This window comes from Parasteatoda tepidariorum, chromosome 4 (assembly GCF_043381705.1).
Source record: "Parasteatoda tepidariorum isolate YZ-2023 chromosome 4, CAS_Ptep_4.0, whole genome shotgun sequence".
Lineage (NCBI taxonomy): Eukaryota > Metazoa > Arthropoda > Arachnida > Araneae > Theridiidae > Parasteatoda > Parasteatoda tepidariorum.
In genome coordinates, this window is record NC_092207.1 from 75,114,709 (window position 1) to 75,134,566 (window position 19,858).

The 19,858-nt window shown below is 29.0% G+C and overlaps 1 long non-coding RNA gene across 3 annotated transcripts; it reads left to right on the forward strand.

Annotated features, from left to right (window-relative positions):
* Window positions 1-356: 356 nt before the first annotated feature.
* LOC107455625 (uncharacterized) lies at window positions 357-9,054 on the forward strand. 3 transcript variants are annotated; one of them, XR_011636634.1, is made up of 3 exons: window positions 357-472; window positions 7,177-7,324; window positions 8,689-9,054. It is a non-coding gene; the product is annotated as an uncharacterized lncRNA (long non-coding RNA). The 3 variants fall into 3 exon arrangements; XR_011636633.1 differs by lacking the exon at window positions 357-472 and adding an exon at window positions 2,620-2,669; XR_011636635.1 differs by lacking the exon at window positions 357-472 and adding an exon at window positions 2,620-2,669 and having other exon boundaries at window positions 7,181-7,324.
* The last annotated feature ends 10,804 nt before the right edge of the window (window positions 9,055-19,858 follow it).

Sequence of the window (19,858 nt, forward strand, 5' to 3'; positions counted from 1 at the left end):
TTTTTTCGTGACATTATCGTGACATAAATGAATTCTATAATTGTGCTCAAAACATTTTCAATTTACTTAAAAAAATCGTTAAAGAAAGAGAAATAAGCAAAAAGTAAAGTTAACATTAACGGGTCCAAACTATGGTGACCATATTTTCCAGATTACGGCTACCCCCTATACGTTAGGGGTCAGAAATTCGAATATATCGTGAAAAAAAAGATGTTTTCATTCCCAGAAAGCACGCTTTTGTGTCTAAATTTGTAACTTAAAATATCGCCAGCACTAATATATTATATCTATATATTATATCTATATATTATATCTATATATTATATCTATATATTATATTATTGTATACCATTAGATTGTTTGAGCCATTGGACAACTGTTGCGGTGGATGATTCCCGATGAAAGAATCTTTTGAAGTAAACCTTGGCCTGCAACAGACTGTACAGCTACAGAAGAAGATTATTGATTTTTTGTGTGCGATACATTTTACTTCTTAATTATCAGTACCGTTTAAGTAGATGTAAGTCAGAAAATTAAATATTTCGACATTTAATTAAGTTTAATATAAAACGAAAATTAAAAAAAATTATAAACACTCATTGCGTTGACATAAGAGTTTGAATAGAGCCCTACAAATTATTGTTGCCCTTGAGATTCATTTATTGCATATTCGCTACGTGCACCTCTCATAATTTTCAAAGTGATGTTTATACGAGTTTTAGAAATATTATTCAAAACATGTCCGTTGAATGAATGATTTGCTGACCTAAATTTTTCTCCTAAAGTTAGAAATAACAAATAATTTGAGGTTAAAAATAGAAGTTCTTGTTTTCAAATCTAGAAATAAACAATAACCAGGGTGAAAGGAAATGTCACGTTTTCTTAGCGTGACTTAAAGAAAACTTGATAATTGTTTTCGCAAACTTTTCATATAATGAGTGGTCCCGTTAGTTAACATGTCCAATATTTTCTCCTGTGACGATAAATATTTTTAGAAAAACAATGCTTATGTTGTACCATGCGTGAGTGGCTAAATTGGAGAAGCTTAAAATATGCTCGTTTATTTTAAAACTATTTGTAAAATAGTTTCAAAATGTGTAAATATTCTATTATTCTAAGGGAAAAGTGAACTATTGCTGGAGCAAAGGGTTTATAAAATAAGTGTAAAGACGTAAGCAGCGATTGTTGGTGAGCGTGTAGTTACGCACGCGATGCTCTGATTTGGAAGCTTTCCAAAATGAATTTTGTTCCATTAGTCTTTCATAATAGTATAGAAAATTATGAAGTAAAAGGTACTTAAAACAATATTTTTAAAGCCCAAATTGAACATTTTTTTAAAAATAACTTTTTTTGAAATTAGATACAGATAGAGAGTTATTTTTAACTGGAAATAAATACTATATAATAATATTATAGAAGAAAAAGAAAAAAAATCTGATGCGCATGGAGATTACACTTCTGGTAAAAACAACAATAAATTTATTGGTTATTAAGCCAAATTATACTTTGTTTGAAAAATTAATATGATAATTATTTAATTAATGGTTTACCGAAATTCTGGTTTTCAAAACTATAGTTCTTATTATCGCATATTTAGTAAAAAATGCGAACTGAAAATTAAATTTTACTGAATAAATAGTTTTTATGCCGCGCTCTAAGCCAATTTTACCACATTTATCTCATAATTTTATCACATACAAAAAAAAACATGCCTCTCAGTTAATTTTACCAAAGTCATTACCAAAGTAATTCGGAAAAAAATATCAGGTTTTTTGTAGAAAATGCCGTAAATTTTACCATATTCTGGTAGTTTTGACTATGCATTTTTTTCTCAGTGTATAAATTTGTATTTGGTTATAGATTATATTATATATCGTATACTTATAAATTATATTATATTATATGTTACATATATTTTTATTCTGACATATTTATATTGTTTTATACTTGTATTATTGCAAGTTATGAATTGCGATTCTGTCCGGCAGTAGTCAAACAAGAGAGAGAATTGTGATTTCTGCTGCTATTATTTAATATTAAGTACCATTTATTTGCTCTAGTTAATATGTTCTGTTACTACAGCAACTGTCTTTTTTCCTTCTCTTTTCTTTTTCTTTTTTTCTGTTTGCATTTTTGTTTAAGTATTTTATACTTGATATTATTTATACTTGATATTATTTATACTTGATATTATTTATACTTGATATAATTTATCCTTGTTATATGAAAAATCTGCATAAATAGTGTTTGTTCGTATTTGTTCTTCCATTAGTTCTTTTTTTTCCATTAGTTTAAAAACATTATTAATGCATTTTTACCATGGATTAAATTCAACGTTGAAATAAATATAACAATATGAAAAATGATTAAAAAATTGAAATATTTAATATAAATCGTAATATGGTGCGCACAGACAAAACAAATAAGTAAAAAAAAGTATTAAAAAACATTTAAAGCAAAAAACGCGTTGTCTTTAAACAAAAACGCGTACATTAGAGTGGAAACTCATTAGATATATCTCTGTAGTCCATAATTGTAATATTTTTGCTGGTGTCAGCCCTAACTATTTAGAGCTACTTAGCCAAAAAGTTCAACGTGGCTCGAGATACACTTTTTGTTTTTAATTGGTCTTTATTAAAATTTTTCAAATTTATTGTATATTTTTCCAAGTGAGTCCTTACATTTCTTTTAATATTTTTTCTACTTGCTCTAAATTCTACTTTATTGTTTCTTATGCAGTCTAAATTACAATACATTTATAAAAATAAGTTTTATGAAAAATATTACAATTTAGGTTAAGATACATACAATTTGGTCACTTATTTCACTTGCATATTTTCTTAAAAATCCTTCAAACTACGTCTTGCTTCTTTTATCAAACTTTATTTTTTAAAATCATGAGAGTCTTCATCTTTTAAACTACACATATAAACATAATTATCTATATTAAATTATCTTTTATTAGATCATGAACAAAATTTAGCGATAATTAAATTTCAATATTATGTTAAAACGGCACTACGAAAACTGTAATATACTTGCGAACACTTTGTAGATATAATATGTACTGTATATATTTTCCCATTATTGTAATTAATTGGATAAACCAACCATTTTCGAATGAGTGTATATGAAATTTTTTGTTGTTAACACTGTTTAAATAGCAATGGCCAGACAAAATATCAACCGTTTAAAAATCTTTATATGTTAGAATCATCGTTATTATTTCATTTTTTAACCGTTATTTTTTAATTATGCGACAGTTTGGCGACAATTAGTTTGGCGACAAATTTCAATAGTAAAATTTTGCTAAAACTGAATCTCTGGTTACAATCAGGGCTGTCTCTTTTAATGATGGGTTACCACAATTTCTATTTACAGTTATGTGATTAGTTCTTGGTTTATTTTTATATGTTTATATATCGGCATGTTTACAAATAGCTAAATATCAGAGGGGAGCCCAATTCTACACTTTAATTGAATTCCTTTGTGTCCAGATAACCGAAAAGTACAAAAACTTTTACCTCAGCACATATACATATTAAGTACATATGAAAGTTCATTATGTGCCTACTAGAATAGTACTCTTTATATATTTCCTGTAATATCTGACACAAATATTCATTAATCACCACTGGTGTCAATAATAGTTTGGTGATCATATTTCGGTACCGTAAAGCGGACAAGTACCTCTTCAAATGATACCTATTTTTCAATCGGCTATTTCTTTGTTTTTGTCAATGTTGAAAAGAAAACAGTAGTGATCGTTAGTGCTGGTATTTACGCATTATCTCAACAACCATTTTCGCCAATATCACGCCAAAGTTATTTTGGTGTCCTTCAGATTAATTTTAATATAATAATTAATTTCAAAGAAATTGACAAAATACAAATAGAACTTATGCAAAAAGTAGGAAAAATAAGGAAAAAAATAAAGTATAAAGAAATAAAGAAAAAAAGTGTAAAAGTAAAATATTTAAATTTTTATCATTTCTAAATTTATTTTCAAATTTGACATAATGGTCGACGGGATAATACTTAACTACCCGTTAGCTGTCTCCATAAAATATTTTTGATTCTTCAAAGGCACAAGTTTCTCCTCTATTTTTAGTCAAAAAACATTTTATGGCACGATATAAAATTCTTAAAGTTCCTTTAAGAGAAAAAACACTTTAGATGCTTGGATGAAAATCTCGAAAATGTGAAGTATTTTCATTATCTAAATAATTAATATAAATTAGTGTGCCATTTAAAAAGGCATTTTTTTTAAATTTTCTAGACAACATCAATGATATTATTTTTTCTATTAACAAACAAGGAAAATAGCTTATATTATACTTGTTTTATTATATTCCGTAATAATAAAAATTGCTACACTAATTTTATGCGGAAAATCTTTTTATAAATCAGATCCACTGTTCTATAAAAATTTATGTATTTATTGTAAAAGAGATTTGTGGAATATTTATTTAAAAACACAAAATAATAAAATTAAGTAATAAATATATATTGTTTGCTCCAAAATTTATTTTTAATGATATGAAATTGCCCTTTAAATCTGTGTTTTCTTATGGATGAAAAGACTCAAAAATATATTTTCATCTTTTTCACGCAATAACATTTAAAATAAATGAGTTTTTATGCTTCAAGTAACAAATCATATTGCTTGACATATAGCGAGTAACAAATCATATAGCGAGAGATAATTCAACGTAGCAACTGATATAAATACGTAAAAAAAACATATTATAAAATGTATTATGAAACAGATATCAAAGTCTGAATATTATTAATTTTCCTTGTTTGGAAATTCATTCTAAGAAAGTTCGTTTAGATTTTTTATTATTGGTTGTAAGAAATTAAAACCTTTGTTTTTTTAATCGCCTTTCGTGAAGACAAAAATCAAAATTAATTTTTCAATCAGTCCCTGAGATATGTTTGATTGTTTCTGAAGTCTATTTTTCTTTTTCTGGTAGTCTATTTTTATTTTAGAAGCAAATAACATTAAAAAAAATTTGTAAATAAAGAGTATTAAGAGGGAAAAATGAATATGGTTATGATATGAAGCGCTTTAACCAGGTGGTGTACAGCCTCTTCGATAGTTATTACTGCACCATGCTACGGACTCAAGTTCCCTTGTTCAATACCAGCTGGCAACAAGCAGACTTTTTCTCATATTCTTCGTACAATTGGTGACCACGGACAACACGCTACTCTCTCAATTTCCAAAGAGAAAGCAGTACTACAATATTTCTCCATTGTTTTCTTCTATTAGACAAACAAAGCACTTGAGTCTTAAACAACTTATCTTAACTGAAAATGACTTTCTTGCGCGTAATGTTAATTTGAGGTCAGTGGTATATATTTTACGAGAAAAAAATTTCCGGGCAGACCTGTATTTCAATGGTTATGTTCGTCCTACAGTAGTGAATTTATATTTACGGTTAGTGACTATAAAACTTTTTATGGGCCACTGACAGTAATCTGGCAGAAAAATTTTGACGGTGAGTATACTTTGTATTCCTTTGACAAGGATTCTGAAAATTAATATTAAGTGCGGTCTTTACGGAACTCTGAAAAGTTTACAACGCACTCATATTTACACATTCTTTAAAGGGGAGTAAGACGTATTCGGTGCATAATGTTTTCTCAAAATAAATATATTTTAATTACTATCAAATATGTTTCGATATTGTTCTTATAAAAAGTACATGATGCCATTTAATAAAAGTCAATTTAAATTCAAATGTATATACATTTATTTATTTTTTTTGAAATTTTTGAAATGTAATTCTTATTGGAATTCGTCGAATAATAATGTATTTTTAAAAAGAATTTCATAAAAAGAATGCATAAAAAGAATTTCTTCTAAACAAATTCAAATAAAATTTGAATTGGAATTAAAACTATAGTGTGAGAAAATTAACTTAAATAAAACGATTTATTTTATGATATATGAATAAAATATTATATCAAAGTAAAATTAGTTGGACATTTCAGAAACTTTTGGGGAAAAATATTTTTTACGCTAATTTTCTGTTTAAAATAAAATTATAATAAATAACTAAATTGTAACTAGTTTAATATTATGCTACTATGTATGGTGTTTATATCAGCATGGGAAATTTCCAAAAGTTCGAATTAAGCGCAGTTTTATTTGTAAATTCCCCGAAAGTTGTAAAGAAATGCACGTGTTACTTTTTAAAAAATTCATATACAATAAATGATTTACATTTGGAATAAAATTTGACTTTTTAAAATAACTTATAGTATTGCGGTTTCACAAATACAATATTTAAGATATTGATAGGTATTTGCAAGAAAATAATACTTTTCCTTTATGGTAAAATAATCATATTTTTGCTCTCGACACGTCCCTTCCCTTAGTAAATTTTATGAAATGTACAGAACGGAAGAAAAGGACCACCCTGAATAAATTTTGATTTAATAATCAGATTTTCAAATTTCAAGACTCAATTTTAATGGCTCAAGAAGGTGACTTCAAATATGCTATTTAATAAATCACATCAGACACAAAAAAGTACTTTATCTGACTAAACATACCTTTATTCGACGGATTCGGATTATTAACTCCTAAAATATAAAGGTTAGCCGCAATTTAGGAAATATGGTTCTCATAGTTTGTTCAGGAGAGCGGTCTAAAGTTTGGACTTCTTAATGTTAATTTTACTTTTTTGCATATTTCGCTACATCTAGAGAACTTCTTTTAACGCATTGAAAAAATTTTCTACACAATTATAAAATTCGTTTGATCAAAGATAGTTCCATGCAAAAAATAACTTTTAGTAAATATTTATATTTTTGCATAGTTTATTTAATAATAGTCGAAAAAAAATTATGGATTTTAAGGTATATAACTTTTCGCATCATTTTAAGGAATGTAATTTTACATAGCAAAATTAGAGAAAAATTAGTCGAATAGTTTCTGAGAAATCAAATATTAAGAATCTGACTTTTTAACATTCAATTTTACAGGAAGGACTCGACTAATTTTGCAAAATCAAAAGTTTTGTATTTTGCTAAAGTTTTGTATTTTGCCATATAAAATTACATTCCTTAAAGTGATGCAAAAAATTGTATATCTTCTGAAAAGAGCAAATTAATTGTATATTTGTTCATTATTTAATCCACAAAAAATAATTTTCTTTTCTTTAGATAGATATTTTCAGTTTGATGTAATAGATAGACTCAGTATGCCTTGCTGCGATAAACATGATTTGGAGAAATCTGCTTACAAAAATTGCAACAACTATCAGAAAAATCAATCACATAGAAGCTGCTGCAACTCTTGCTGCAAGTATAAGTACGATAACATATCTGCAAAATCCAAAAACTTCTAAAACAACAATAACATGCTACACATAAATATTTCCTATCGAGTATATGTTCATTAAATACCTGAGGATATTTTAAAAGATCTCTGAGATTTTATTTAAATTCATAAATTCTGAAGAACTTCCACCTGCTGCTGTGCAACTTGCAAAGTCGGTAGCGGCTTAATGACTTTGTGATTGATTCCAACTCACTTCATTATTTCTTTAGGCAAACCTCAAACGTTTAGTTTTATAAAATAATATTGTCAAGATTTCTAATCTTAGCTTATTTAGTAGGACGATCTTTTATTTAATGGAAAAGTTGAACAAATTTATATGACAAACAAAGTTGTTTTTGGTGTCTTTTCCAAGTAGTGCAGAGGATTAAGACAGCGCCGAAGGCGTCAGAAACAGTCCTGGTAATGTCACAGACCCTTGGCGAATAAGGCAGATGATAGTCTGTGGGGTTTGGGTTCATGCTGTAAAGTTTAGCCAGAGTAAAAGGACAATTAAAAATATGACCTGGAGAAAATTATGACAAACGATAATTTAAGTTACTTCATACTTTTATTGTTTCATTACTAACAATAAAAGTATGAAATAACTTAATTGACAAATTTTCTATTCTTCTTTCAAAATGCATTGTTCAACAGTAATGTTTATTTAATAACTGTGATTCAATGATTTTACAGAAAATATTACTGTTAAAAAATTAAGTTGCGTATCAGGTATTTGTTCCGTAAAAATAAATTTTTTGATAAACAGTACTTGTTAACGGTAAGGGGATTCTAAGTCACAGTCAGTCTATCAATGAGGATATTTTCCGTCTGCCCTGAGATCGGTGCAAGCTGGTTGCGGAATTCGTAGCTACCAGCCATCGAACTATCGATGGGATTCGAACCCGGGTCACCTAATTGGGAGGTGAGTGCTCTGTCCCCTGAGCCACCTTGGTTTGAGATAGGAGAAATGCAGGTGCCAACACAACAGAGCAAAATTGATTGCGATCATATTCTCTCCGAACCAACTCTCGAATATTATCATGTGTCAGGGAGGCATTTTCTTTCGAAATATCCAGCATTACACCAGTAGGAAAACTCATTAGTATTACAGAATTTACGTCATAAAAATTACGTTATCAACGATGTTTTGATTTCATGTTTTGTTCCGATTACAATGTATATGAAGTAAAAACCTAAAACATGCCACAAATTCATTTTCTCTTTTATACTACTCTAACTTTCTAGACTACCCTAAGACACAATGATTCATGTGCTTTAAACTGCCTACTGATCATATTTAAGTGGCCATTGTAAACTTCGGAAAAATGCTCATTTAAATAGTTCTTTGTTTTCAGAGGTCAAAGACAAACTAAAAGGGAATCTGCTTTTGTGTCAATTGAATATGGCTCTCCCAAAACTTCAAATTTGATGCGCGAGAAGAGATATAAGCCAAAAAAGAAGAGACAACAGATTTGCCAAACAGGCCAGCAAAGAATGAACAATCAGATGCAGCTCTGCCAGCCGGAAATATGTGAGTCTTGCTCCAAACCTGTGACCTATTATGCATTCAAATGCTGTGGATGTGGTTGTCAGTGTTTTGATTCCAAGCAACATACGTACGTCATTGGTCCCAGTATGACTTGCTATGGTAACAACGAAATTCGCGATATGACTGTGAATAACTTAAATTACACGAACTAATAAAATCCGTTTTGGTGAAATTCTTTAAATAATTGTTTTCAGTAATTTCATTTTATTTACCACCAGAATTTGAATATTAAGGATATTGTCTTTCGAATGTAAGAAAGGGAAAAATTTTACCCTTATCATTCATATAAGAAATTAATTAAACTTAACAAGCTTTCTTAACAATTTAATAGTAACCAAATCACCTAATAAGTTTCCTGAAAATGGTGCTTCAAACTTAAAAATTTGAAAGCCATTCCAATTATTCTAGCATTTTAAAAGTCATTTTCTAACAAAATTATTTCCATTAGAGACTAACAAGGGAAACTAGGGAAGTGTGACTCGCCAATTTTGAAATAAACTAGTGGGATGTATGCTTTACGAGGAATAATTTTAGGGAGCAACATTCGTTTCAGCCCATAGAAGGTCCTGGAAGGATAAAAAATAATTCAATATATAGAAAAATCGGTATTTTATTACTTCAATGCAAACTATTAGTTATTGTAATTGTCTCATACTACAATTAATCTGTAATTAATTGGTAAACTAATTATTAAATAATTATTAATTAATTATCAATTAATTATTAATTATCAATTAATTATCAATTAATTAATTATTAATTATCAATTAATTATTAATTAATTAATTATTAGTTAATTATTAATTTATTATTAATTTATTATTGATTAATTATTCATTAATTAATTGATTGATTTGCAATTATGTACTCCAATTAATTTAGAAAATTTTTTGAAAAAAATTTTTTAAAAATTTGATGTTAATTTTTTTTTTAAATTAACCTAATAGGTTTTTTTGAAAAACTACAGACATATAAAATTTTCGAAATCAATTTTGACAATAAATATGCATTATATAGTACGTGAAAGTACCACAAAATTAATTGGAGTNTATTTCAGTAATGTTTTTCTTCTGAAATATACCTTTACAGTAACAAATGTTCCATTGCAGTCTATTTAAGCAGCCAGCATTGGAACTGTATACAAAAGTATTAAATATCTTATTTTACTTTAATGGGATACCTGCAAGTGACGTAGTGAGGGTATCTCGATCCTGATTGGTGGTTGAAGTGTGGCATTTGTTTACGTTATCTTACTTAACACAAAGACAGACATGAAGCCATGTAAAACATAAACAAACTAATTATGCATTGAAGTTGCCAGGCACACAAACAAAAATATATCAGAGTTACAATGAAATACATAAACAAATAATAAATCTAAGTCAAGCAAAAGAAGTATTCGAGAAAGAATTATATTTCAACTAATTTGATGTGTGATACGGTTCTGTGCTTAATTAACTTATCGTTAATTAACATTCTAACTTATGTAGAGAAAATTATCTCAACTTTAACATGCCATTTTGTTGATAAAGATTAGCTATCGCTGACGTCATAGGTCACGTGTGTGGGTATAGAAGATCTTGTTCTTCGTAAAATGCAAGTACCTAATTGTGAGAAAAATATTTTTATTACTTATAAGAAAAGTCGATATACGAGCTACTCGTACCTCAGATCTAAGGCTTGATAAATTGCGAAGGTTAAGGCTTGAGAAAGATTCTTTGAAAAATATTCTGAAAATGAAAAATAATCAATATTTTCTCAATACAGAAATATCGAACAGTAACTACTTTTTTCAAAGTAACGGTTTCCTTTTCAAAACTTAAATGAGTAAAAAAATAATTGTTACTCTCTGATGATAGAAATATTCATTTTCAAAATAAATCATCTTGCTTAAACAGTTATTTATTCAGCGTTACTTACCTTTTGTCATATTATGAATATCTTTTGAGTGATTTTCTTATGATGCTAGAACAATGGTTTTGAGTAGATTAAATTGCACGAAAATGAAGCACACGTATTCGCCCCCCATTGTTGAACTGTGGTGCTTCTTAAATTTTGTTGGTTGCGATAAAAGACTTTTGCCAACATCATGTTACAAAAAAGTAGGAATTGAATAAATGGCGAAATTGTTAAGTGGGAAAGTGACTCAGACTAATTGTATATACCCACTCTTAGGTTTTTATATCGTGTTCAAGGTGATAAGAAAGGTTTTGTTAGCGTCATTTGAACAAAATGGGAAACTTTAACTACAAGGTAGAGCAAAACGAAAAAGGCGAACGTTATTTTGCTCCCCACTAGTCATCTATAGTGGTTCTTCAATCTTATTGATGACGATGAGGAACGATGAAGAACGTACTTAAAAAGTACTTTAAAGGTTTTTATTTTTTGATGAGAGATTTGGTCACGTACCCTGTTTTTTACACCATATGACAAACAAACGAATAAAGGTCTGGTTTCGTAGGACAAGCACCTTATCGGGGTGCAAGCGGGACGTCAACGTCCCGCTGACGCCAACAAAATACTGGTTTGTTAGATCAAGACCTGGTTTCTTAGAACTAGCGCCTTATCTGGGCGTCAGCGGAAAGTTGATGTAGAGCTGACGCCAAAAAAATACTTTTTTGTTAGCCCAGCGTGAGCAGTCGGTTCAACGCAGGTATTATCTCTTATTGCGCATGCGTTAATAACGTAAACAAATATTTATTTTGAATTTGTATTGGTTTTGCTATTGTCGACCAGTGTTTTAGAGAACAAATAATGACTTTGTTCAAGAAAAAATACATTATAGCTGATCTAAATGAAGAGTGCTATGTTTAATTAAGAAGCTATGTTTAATGTCAAAATCAAAATCTTGGCTGATTTCAATGTGCTGTTGGATGTTGTCCGCCATCGCTTCTGTGGTTAACGTCACGTTGCAATCCAACTGCAGTTGAGTTGGACGGCAATTGTAGTTCAAGATGAACGTTCGATGACGTATACTATCAGACTCACAAATGGACCAATCAGAGGTTAGCGCTGATTTCCAGCTGACGGCGTCATGTCCTAAGAAAGAAGAGTTGGATTGAATGACTAAATTGTTGCATTTTTATGATTGTGTAAAATGGAATTTGCTATTGATAACAATACAATTAATTTGTTAAAAAGGTTTTTATTCTAAGGTTTTGAGAATTCATTTTAACTTTTACTTTTCATTTTGTTTAATCTTTATTTTGTTAAATTCATCAATATAAATTGGAAGGAAATAATACTTATCTTATATTTGACAGCTTTTCACATCAAAAATAATTTTTTCTCACTCTAGAAGACTCACCCCCTACTCACTTTACTCACCAATTCCTGAGCTTGCTTCTCATTTATGTTATGTAAGTCAATATTTACAAACAAAAAAAGAAAATATTTGGTTAATATGTTGATCTTAACGAAGTAAAAAAATTATCGGTACATCACTATAAGAAATAAAAAATCGCGGCTTTTATACCTTTTGATTTATGTCTTATATCCTTTTAAAAATTTCAGTATCAATGTTAAGATTTATATCTGGCATTATTTAATCTCTTACTCACTCATTCCTTTTCTTTCTTTCTTTTTTTTGGGTTGCCTCGTTTGATATAAACGGAAACACGAGCTTATAAATGAATATTTTGAGGGAAGAAAATACACTTTTTTACAGCTCTGAATAAATAGTATTTATTTAAGACGAAAAAATTGGGAGAAAAATTCGCAAAATTTTGAACAAATTGAGGCTCTGAAACAAAAAAAAAAATTTAAGTTTATGAATGAAAAATATTTCAGCGCGTCAAACTTTAACTCTGTAGCTTCAGATTTGCTGGCTGCAGAGTGGTCTGCAGGATATTATCTGTAATCCTTTAAATAATAAACTAATAATCGAATGCTATTTTTTTATCTTCTTTGTACTTCTTGCACATTTTTCAGCCCATTGTCTTTAAGTTTTATAGTTTTTACGCTGAAACACAAAATACAACGTTAATTTAAACACCTGAAACAGTGATCTTGCTTAATATTTTTCTAATATACAGAGCAAACCTATATGCCTAAAGTATATGCGTACACTTTCATCGTATAATGCATGAAAAAATCCTCATATAATTAGTATGTTTTCTTTCCTTTATCACACGATGTTAATTAACTTGTTTGAATAAACGTGAAATATTTCCGTAGGGAGTTTTTCTGAATTTCCCTTTAGGGAGTTCGTAACGATGCTATTCTTGTATATTGCTTTGATTTTTACTTTTTTATGAAAAAGAAAAATCATTTTTAGCAAAAAAATCTGCATAATCATTTCATTTGAATGGCTTATTTCCCCATCTCAAAACTGAGTTGTTATTGAGGTTCATTCTTTTGTAAATTTTCGTTAACATTGAAATAATAATTTCAATTTTTTTTCTGTCGCCGCATTATCTGAGAAATTGTATTTTCTTCTTTGTTTTTTCCCCTCTAAACTTGAGAGAAGGGAAATGTTTGAGCATAAGAAATGCGGGGATATTTTAATTATTTGCTTCTATGTTTTCCAAAAAAATATTAAAGAAAAATAAAATTACTATTTTTTGCAAACGTTTGAATACTATTTTTTGCAAACGCTTCCTGTTCTTCGATATCCGAACAAATTTTTTTTTTGTAATAATGATATTTTTTACGTATAATGTGTTTTTTAGTTATTTCTTTAAATTGAGTCTTCTTATTCTCACAGTATTTAAATTAAACTTATGTAAAGGATTGAAATTTTAAGAGAATTGGAAATAATGTTTTTATTCATCCTGATATAAAATAAATTTTAAATGTGTGAAACATTTACTTCATTTAAAAACAATTACGAATAATATTTTGTTTTATTTTCATTAAATCACAGAAATACTTAAATCTATTATATGATTTCTCGTAAAAAAATATAATATATATTAACTTATAAAAAATACAAATTCTTATGTGTTCTTATTCAAATTCCTTGTACAAATCAGTCAAATATGAAAATTTTTCATTACTTCATGTGTGTCAAAAATAATCAATCAAGGATTTTAAAGCAAATATAGCCCCGAGAAAAAAAGGGATGCATTTAGTTCTTCCCTTTGGCAACGGTTATAAAGTTACTGCATTAAAACTGAAATTTGAATAGGTTATGTACAATGAAAGTTGCAACTTACAATCCAATGATAGAATGAATGAAATGCCAGAATTTGTTTACGAGGGAATCAGATGACGTCACTTCCCGTTGAGAACTACAATATTTAGAGAAAAAATCACTTAAATGTGAATACAGCTGTAGACCATTTTGTTCCTTTAAATAACAACCAATAAAATACAGATGATTAAAATATGCGTATATGTGTTAAATAAATATAATTTAATAGCACATGAAAAATAAATAAATTAGCAGAAAGGAAAATCATTGCCCTTACCAATGGGATACCTGTAAGTGACGCAGTGTAGGTATGTCGATCTTGATTGGTTGTTGAAAGGTGGCATATATTTACGTTAACAACTGTTCTTTCCATTTGATTTTGAGTAAGTCAAGCCCGTCAAGTATCAATTCTTTTAAGTGATGCATTCTTTATCCTTAAACCAAGATCCTTTCTCAACGATTTAAATTCTTTCACTATATATTTCTTACTTATTCAATCAGATTACAATCAAATATGTATTCAAATTATAAGTTACATAGTTTTTAATCAGCTATCTTTTAAAAAAAAATACTTTACCAGTTGGTCAGAGTGAATTAATTGACAATAATTTCAATATAAATTTAAATATTTTTGCTAAGAAAAAATTTTTTTTATTTAAGTTATATCATTTCTCCATTACTTTGTTTCTAACTAGGCAAACTAACAAATCGTCTTGATGATAAGTCTTATAGTTTCCTTAATCATATATTCCACACAACAGTTACACGGTTTCAATTTCCATAAAGTGGACAATGTTTGCTTGGCAAAATCAGTAATTATGTGGCTGCCAATGTGAAGAATCCAGAAGGTCAAAAGGCAAACAACGGAAAGTAGATTAGGAAAGTAACTACTAGACAGTTATTTTGACACGTATAAAGTGAAATTGATAACCGTTGCTCCGCAGAAGACAGTTTCCAAGAAAGGATAACAGGATTATAGTTAACCTTGTTTCAATCTATGCTTTAACTATGATTTATAGTTTGATATCTTTAACGTAATCTTTATCTGTAAAATTACGCACTTATACAGTTAAAATTCGATTTCCGTGATATTATTCTTTTTGAAATTTATATTTAAAATCTTTAATAATTTATATTTTGAATCTTTAAATTGTGATTAAAAATAGTTTAACCCTAGGGCAGTAAAAATTATTTAGTTTATGTTCTGTAAAATGAATCATTTTATAAAATTAGCCACTGACAAATGTATAAAAAGCTTCCACTACTCTTAGTGCTAAAACATTTAAAGCAGGGCAATACTGTCGTCCATAGTGTTTCAGCCCCACGCGGCGGTATAAAGCTCAACTATTAGCTATATTGATAAGTTTGTTTTTTTGTTTGTTATTTTTGTATTGATTTTATGAAGCTCGCCTGATTACTTTTTTTTGTTTCATGTTTCATTTTAATTTGATAAATGCTTTAATAGGCAGGGATAGTCTAGGTTGACAGGGCATTGGGTCCATGTCCAAGAGGTCATGAGTTCGATCTCCGCCGGCCGAAGACAAACTGTTCAAAATGGTGACTGGTTAACACTAAATTTGTCAGGCCACAATGTCCTCCAAATTCTCACAACAAATACTTGTGGGGGGTACTGTATTGGATGTTGATCCTTTAAAAGTAATATAATGATGTTGATGGTGTTCTGATCTAGTTCAAAATTTGTATCTGCGGATGATAGTGTGTGAATGTGTCCTTTCTGTGAAATGAGCTACGATATATGTGTATGGCTGAAGTCGAAATCTTGGCCATAGATGGCGCCACAGGAAAACAAGAAGAGGCACGCCCCTCCGCCTTAAAATAGGCTTGTCAGTATTAACATCTGGCATAAGGCAACAATAAAGACTTTGATGTCAGTTCGTTAATAATAACACGAGTTTGTGAAAACAAAAGTCCTACATTTTGAAAAATAAATTATAATTTATTTTAAATAATTTAATTTTATTCTTATCTTTCTATTCTTACATCTATTTCAATCTTGAATAAGATACATATTTCTGTGAATAACATACAACATTTCAAACATTAATTCTCTTAAGTGCCACATACTATAGTCTTTCACAGAAATTTTAATTCCATCACTATATAATTCTTACTTAAGACAAAGACAAGCGCGAAGCCTTGTAGAACATAAGCAAACTAATTATGCATCGAAGCTACACAAAACAAAAATATAACACTGTTACAATAAAATACATGAACAAATAATAAACACAAAAACAAATAATAACTAAAACATTTACAATGTAAGTGGATTTTATGGCAGTTAAACTTCTTCTAACTAAATTGTACAGTTAAAATAAATGCATTCAATAATTTAAAATAACAACAAAATATTAGCTTCTTTTGGGCCTAGTGTAATAGACATCCATAATTTTGAACAAAAGCAATTTTTTTCTTGAAATCAACCAATTATTGTAAAATCACTTGATTTATTTTAGCACTTTGTACTAACGAATTATCCATCTTCTTTTTGTGTTGGCATTTTTCTTGATCTATTTAGGACAAGTTCGTATTGTTATTTTGAAGGTAGGCCTAAACTGAAAACAATATTCAACAGCTATAAAAAGTGTCTTGTAGCTTTGTAAAACCACGCCAACAAAACGTAAAGATACATAAGATCTAAGAGAAACACGAGCATGCGCTGTTCCGTCAAATGTTATGTACAAGAGCTTAAGCAAATTTACATAATCTCCCTATTATCTACCTCTGTATATAACCCCCAAGGCTCTTAATTGTTTCTCTGACTTCATGTACCATTGATATTCAGTGCAAGAGGAATGCATATCTTTCAATACTCAAAGATATTCTATTTTTTGTTCTTAAGTCACTGTTTAGAGTTTTGATTCATACATGAGAAAATGTAATAAAAGTTTGTAGACATAAAAGGAAATTAAGGCGTCAAAATTGAAGAACATTCTGACTTGAAAAGTTATTTCTGAAACTTAAGTATCCAAGTACAGAAAAGCATAACATTGGATAAATGTAATTTCAAAACATATTAAATGGAAATGTGATTCTTCTAATGATTTCAGGCGTAATTAAACTAGTTTTGGAAATCAATAGCAGAACCTTGCAGTTTTCAACGAGTTTGATAGTTTGTTGAACCATACGTGAGCAGAGGTGTGTTAAAGCTACAATTTGAAAGTAGTTATTACACACATTACCTAGCTAAACTGAAGATTAACCAGGGTTATCTGTAAAAGAAAAGAATCAAGATTGTTTCATACTTTATCCAAGTAAAATGTTCATCAACGGTTTCTTCGTAGTTAAAGTTCAGAGAAAGTTTTGTTTCATTCTATTTCTATCAACTAATTTGCTGATTATTTGATTTTATTTATTGATATCATTCTGGCATACCAAGAAAAAATTAAAAACCATTATGTTAATTTCCTTAGTTGTAATAATATTTCAAAAATTTTATTCTTTGTATTACAGTTTTTAAGATGATTAATTGATTCTATCAACCAATGTGCTGTCTGTTTGTTTGCAGTTGTTTGATTTTTAGACAGCGAAAAATAAATAAATAACATTACATTAGTTTAAACGTTCAGAAACGTTGTTATTTGTTAAAAGTTCTTTTAATTTTCATTTTAAAAAGTACCTAGTTAGTAATGGGCAGTTTATGTAGATAGTTTCCAGATAACCAAGGTAATTTCAGAAATTGCCTCTTTAACGGATTATCTTAGAAACATTAGCTTGATAACACTAGGGAATAATTTCCTTTTATTTGTTTTTTGTTACAGGGGAATTTTTAACAAATCTTTCGTATCACTGACTTCAAGTTTGTAATCAGTTTTTCTTTTCAAACTAAATTTTCTTAAAAGACATTTTCTGTCTGTTTTTTTGTCAAAAATGTACAAGTTTTAAAACGTTATATGTAAGAGGGGGTCGTAAAAATGTTGCGACAAACTTCTGGGGGAGTTTGGGCAGATAATCAGGAATGGTACGATTACGTACGATTTATTATAAGCCCTAATTAAGTTGAAGAGGAGATATCTCAAATTAGAGAAAGACGTTTCAAAGACACATTTCTTGTAACGTGGATGTAGCGAATTCCAAAATCCACCATACACCTGGATATATGTTTGTGATGTTTTTCTGCGGTATTGAGCTATCTATATTTTGACTTTACAAGGGCTTATAAGCCTTTATTTGTAATGAGATCACAAGCCGTTATGTGTAACAGTAAATAAATAGACATTTTCTAAAGTTGCGAAGGGAATCGAACTTGGTACATCCATGTCAGGATATTGAGACAAAAATACTAATTACGTTTGGAGTAATCCATGCATTTTTATAATTACAAATACAAATTTTTAGTATTTTTCGTTTTAAATGTTGGTAGTTTACAGCTTCCATAGAAATAAAAACAACAAACTCACGGAAAGCTAACAAGCGGTTACCAAACTGAACAGCTTAAATGATTACCGTTTTATTTCAGTTACAACTACCAAATTTCGCCACATTTACTACCAAACAGCATAGTAGTAAAATCATATTTAATAAATAATTTCACCAAAAGCTTTTAGCCAATGAGCTTAGGTAAAAAGTACCGTGCTTTTTGATGTTCTATATTATGGCAGTTTTGATCATATCTTTTTTTGTCTCTGTGTAGACCTTGAATAAAATTCAAAAACAAACTATAAATTGAGACACGCACAACCGCTTCTGCATTTTGATTTCCTTCCAGAATAAATTGTGGTGTAAGATAAAGATAAATGTCATCGTAAAACTAGAATAAAAATCAGAAGTAAAATATAAATGGGGAAAGACTGTACTATTGAACGATTGGAACAAAGTTACATTATAATACATGAAGGAATTGCAGTCCATTAAAAGCCAAGAAAACACCAAATAAAAGCTATTGTTGCGCAACTTATAGCACTTTGTGTTGGCCATGGACGAGTGAGGAATAAGAGGTACTGAATCATAGGCTTTGTGATCTCCCGATAATGTCTACTGCATGCAGAAACAATTAACTGTATTATTTCCTTTGTTCATTCAATCCACGTATTTTGCTCTGCGTAATTTGATTGAATTTTATGAGGAATGATGCGTTCATTTATATTTATCGATGTAATTCAGGATATCAGCGATTCAGGATCACCAACTCTAAATGAGTTGTTAATAATTTATTTATGTTCGAATTCTATACATTGTAGCTCTTTTGAAGGGTAATGATGTCAAATAAGTTATTTTGCTATTGAAAGGGAGAAAACTGAAATGAGTCCAAACAGATGACCAATTTTAGTATACATTTTTTAAATCTTGGTTAAAATCAAAGTAAAGTGGAAGTTCGGTGAAATAATAGAATTTCTTTTTATTTACTAAACTCATTAGTGAAAACAAAACGTTCCATAATGACCAATCTAATAATATAATTTTAGAACATTTGCCAAAATGAAGTCTCTTGGAAGTTTGGTGAACTTATTGCGTACCTTTTTATTCAGCAAAGATAATAAACTATGTAAGGTGTCCTATAATGACCAATCTAATAATATAATTTTAGAACATTTGTAAAAATTAAGTCGCTTGGAAGTGCAAAGACAATAATGATCTGCAAAGACAGTGAATTATACAAGATACCCTATAATGATCAATTTTAATATATATTTTTAGAATGTTTGCTGAAATGAAGTCAATAAAAACACATCAGATGTTGATTGTTTACATAAAAATGATTCATTTTCTAAATTAAAAAAAGTGAGAGAGAGAAAGGTAGATCCAATGGTGGTTTTTGGTAAAGAAAACTAAAGTGAAAAAAAAACCTGAACGGAAATATATATATACAAAGACAAGCGCG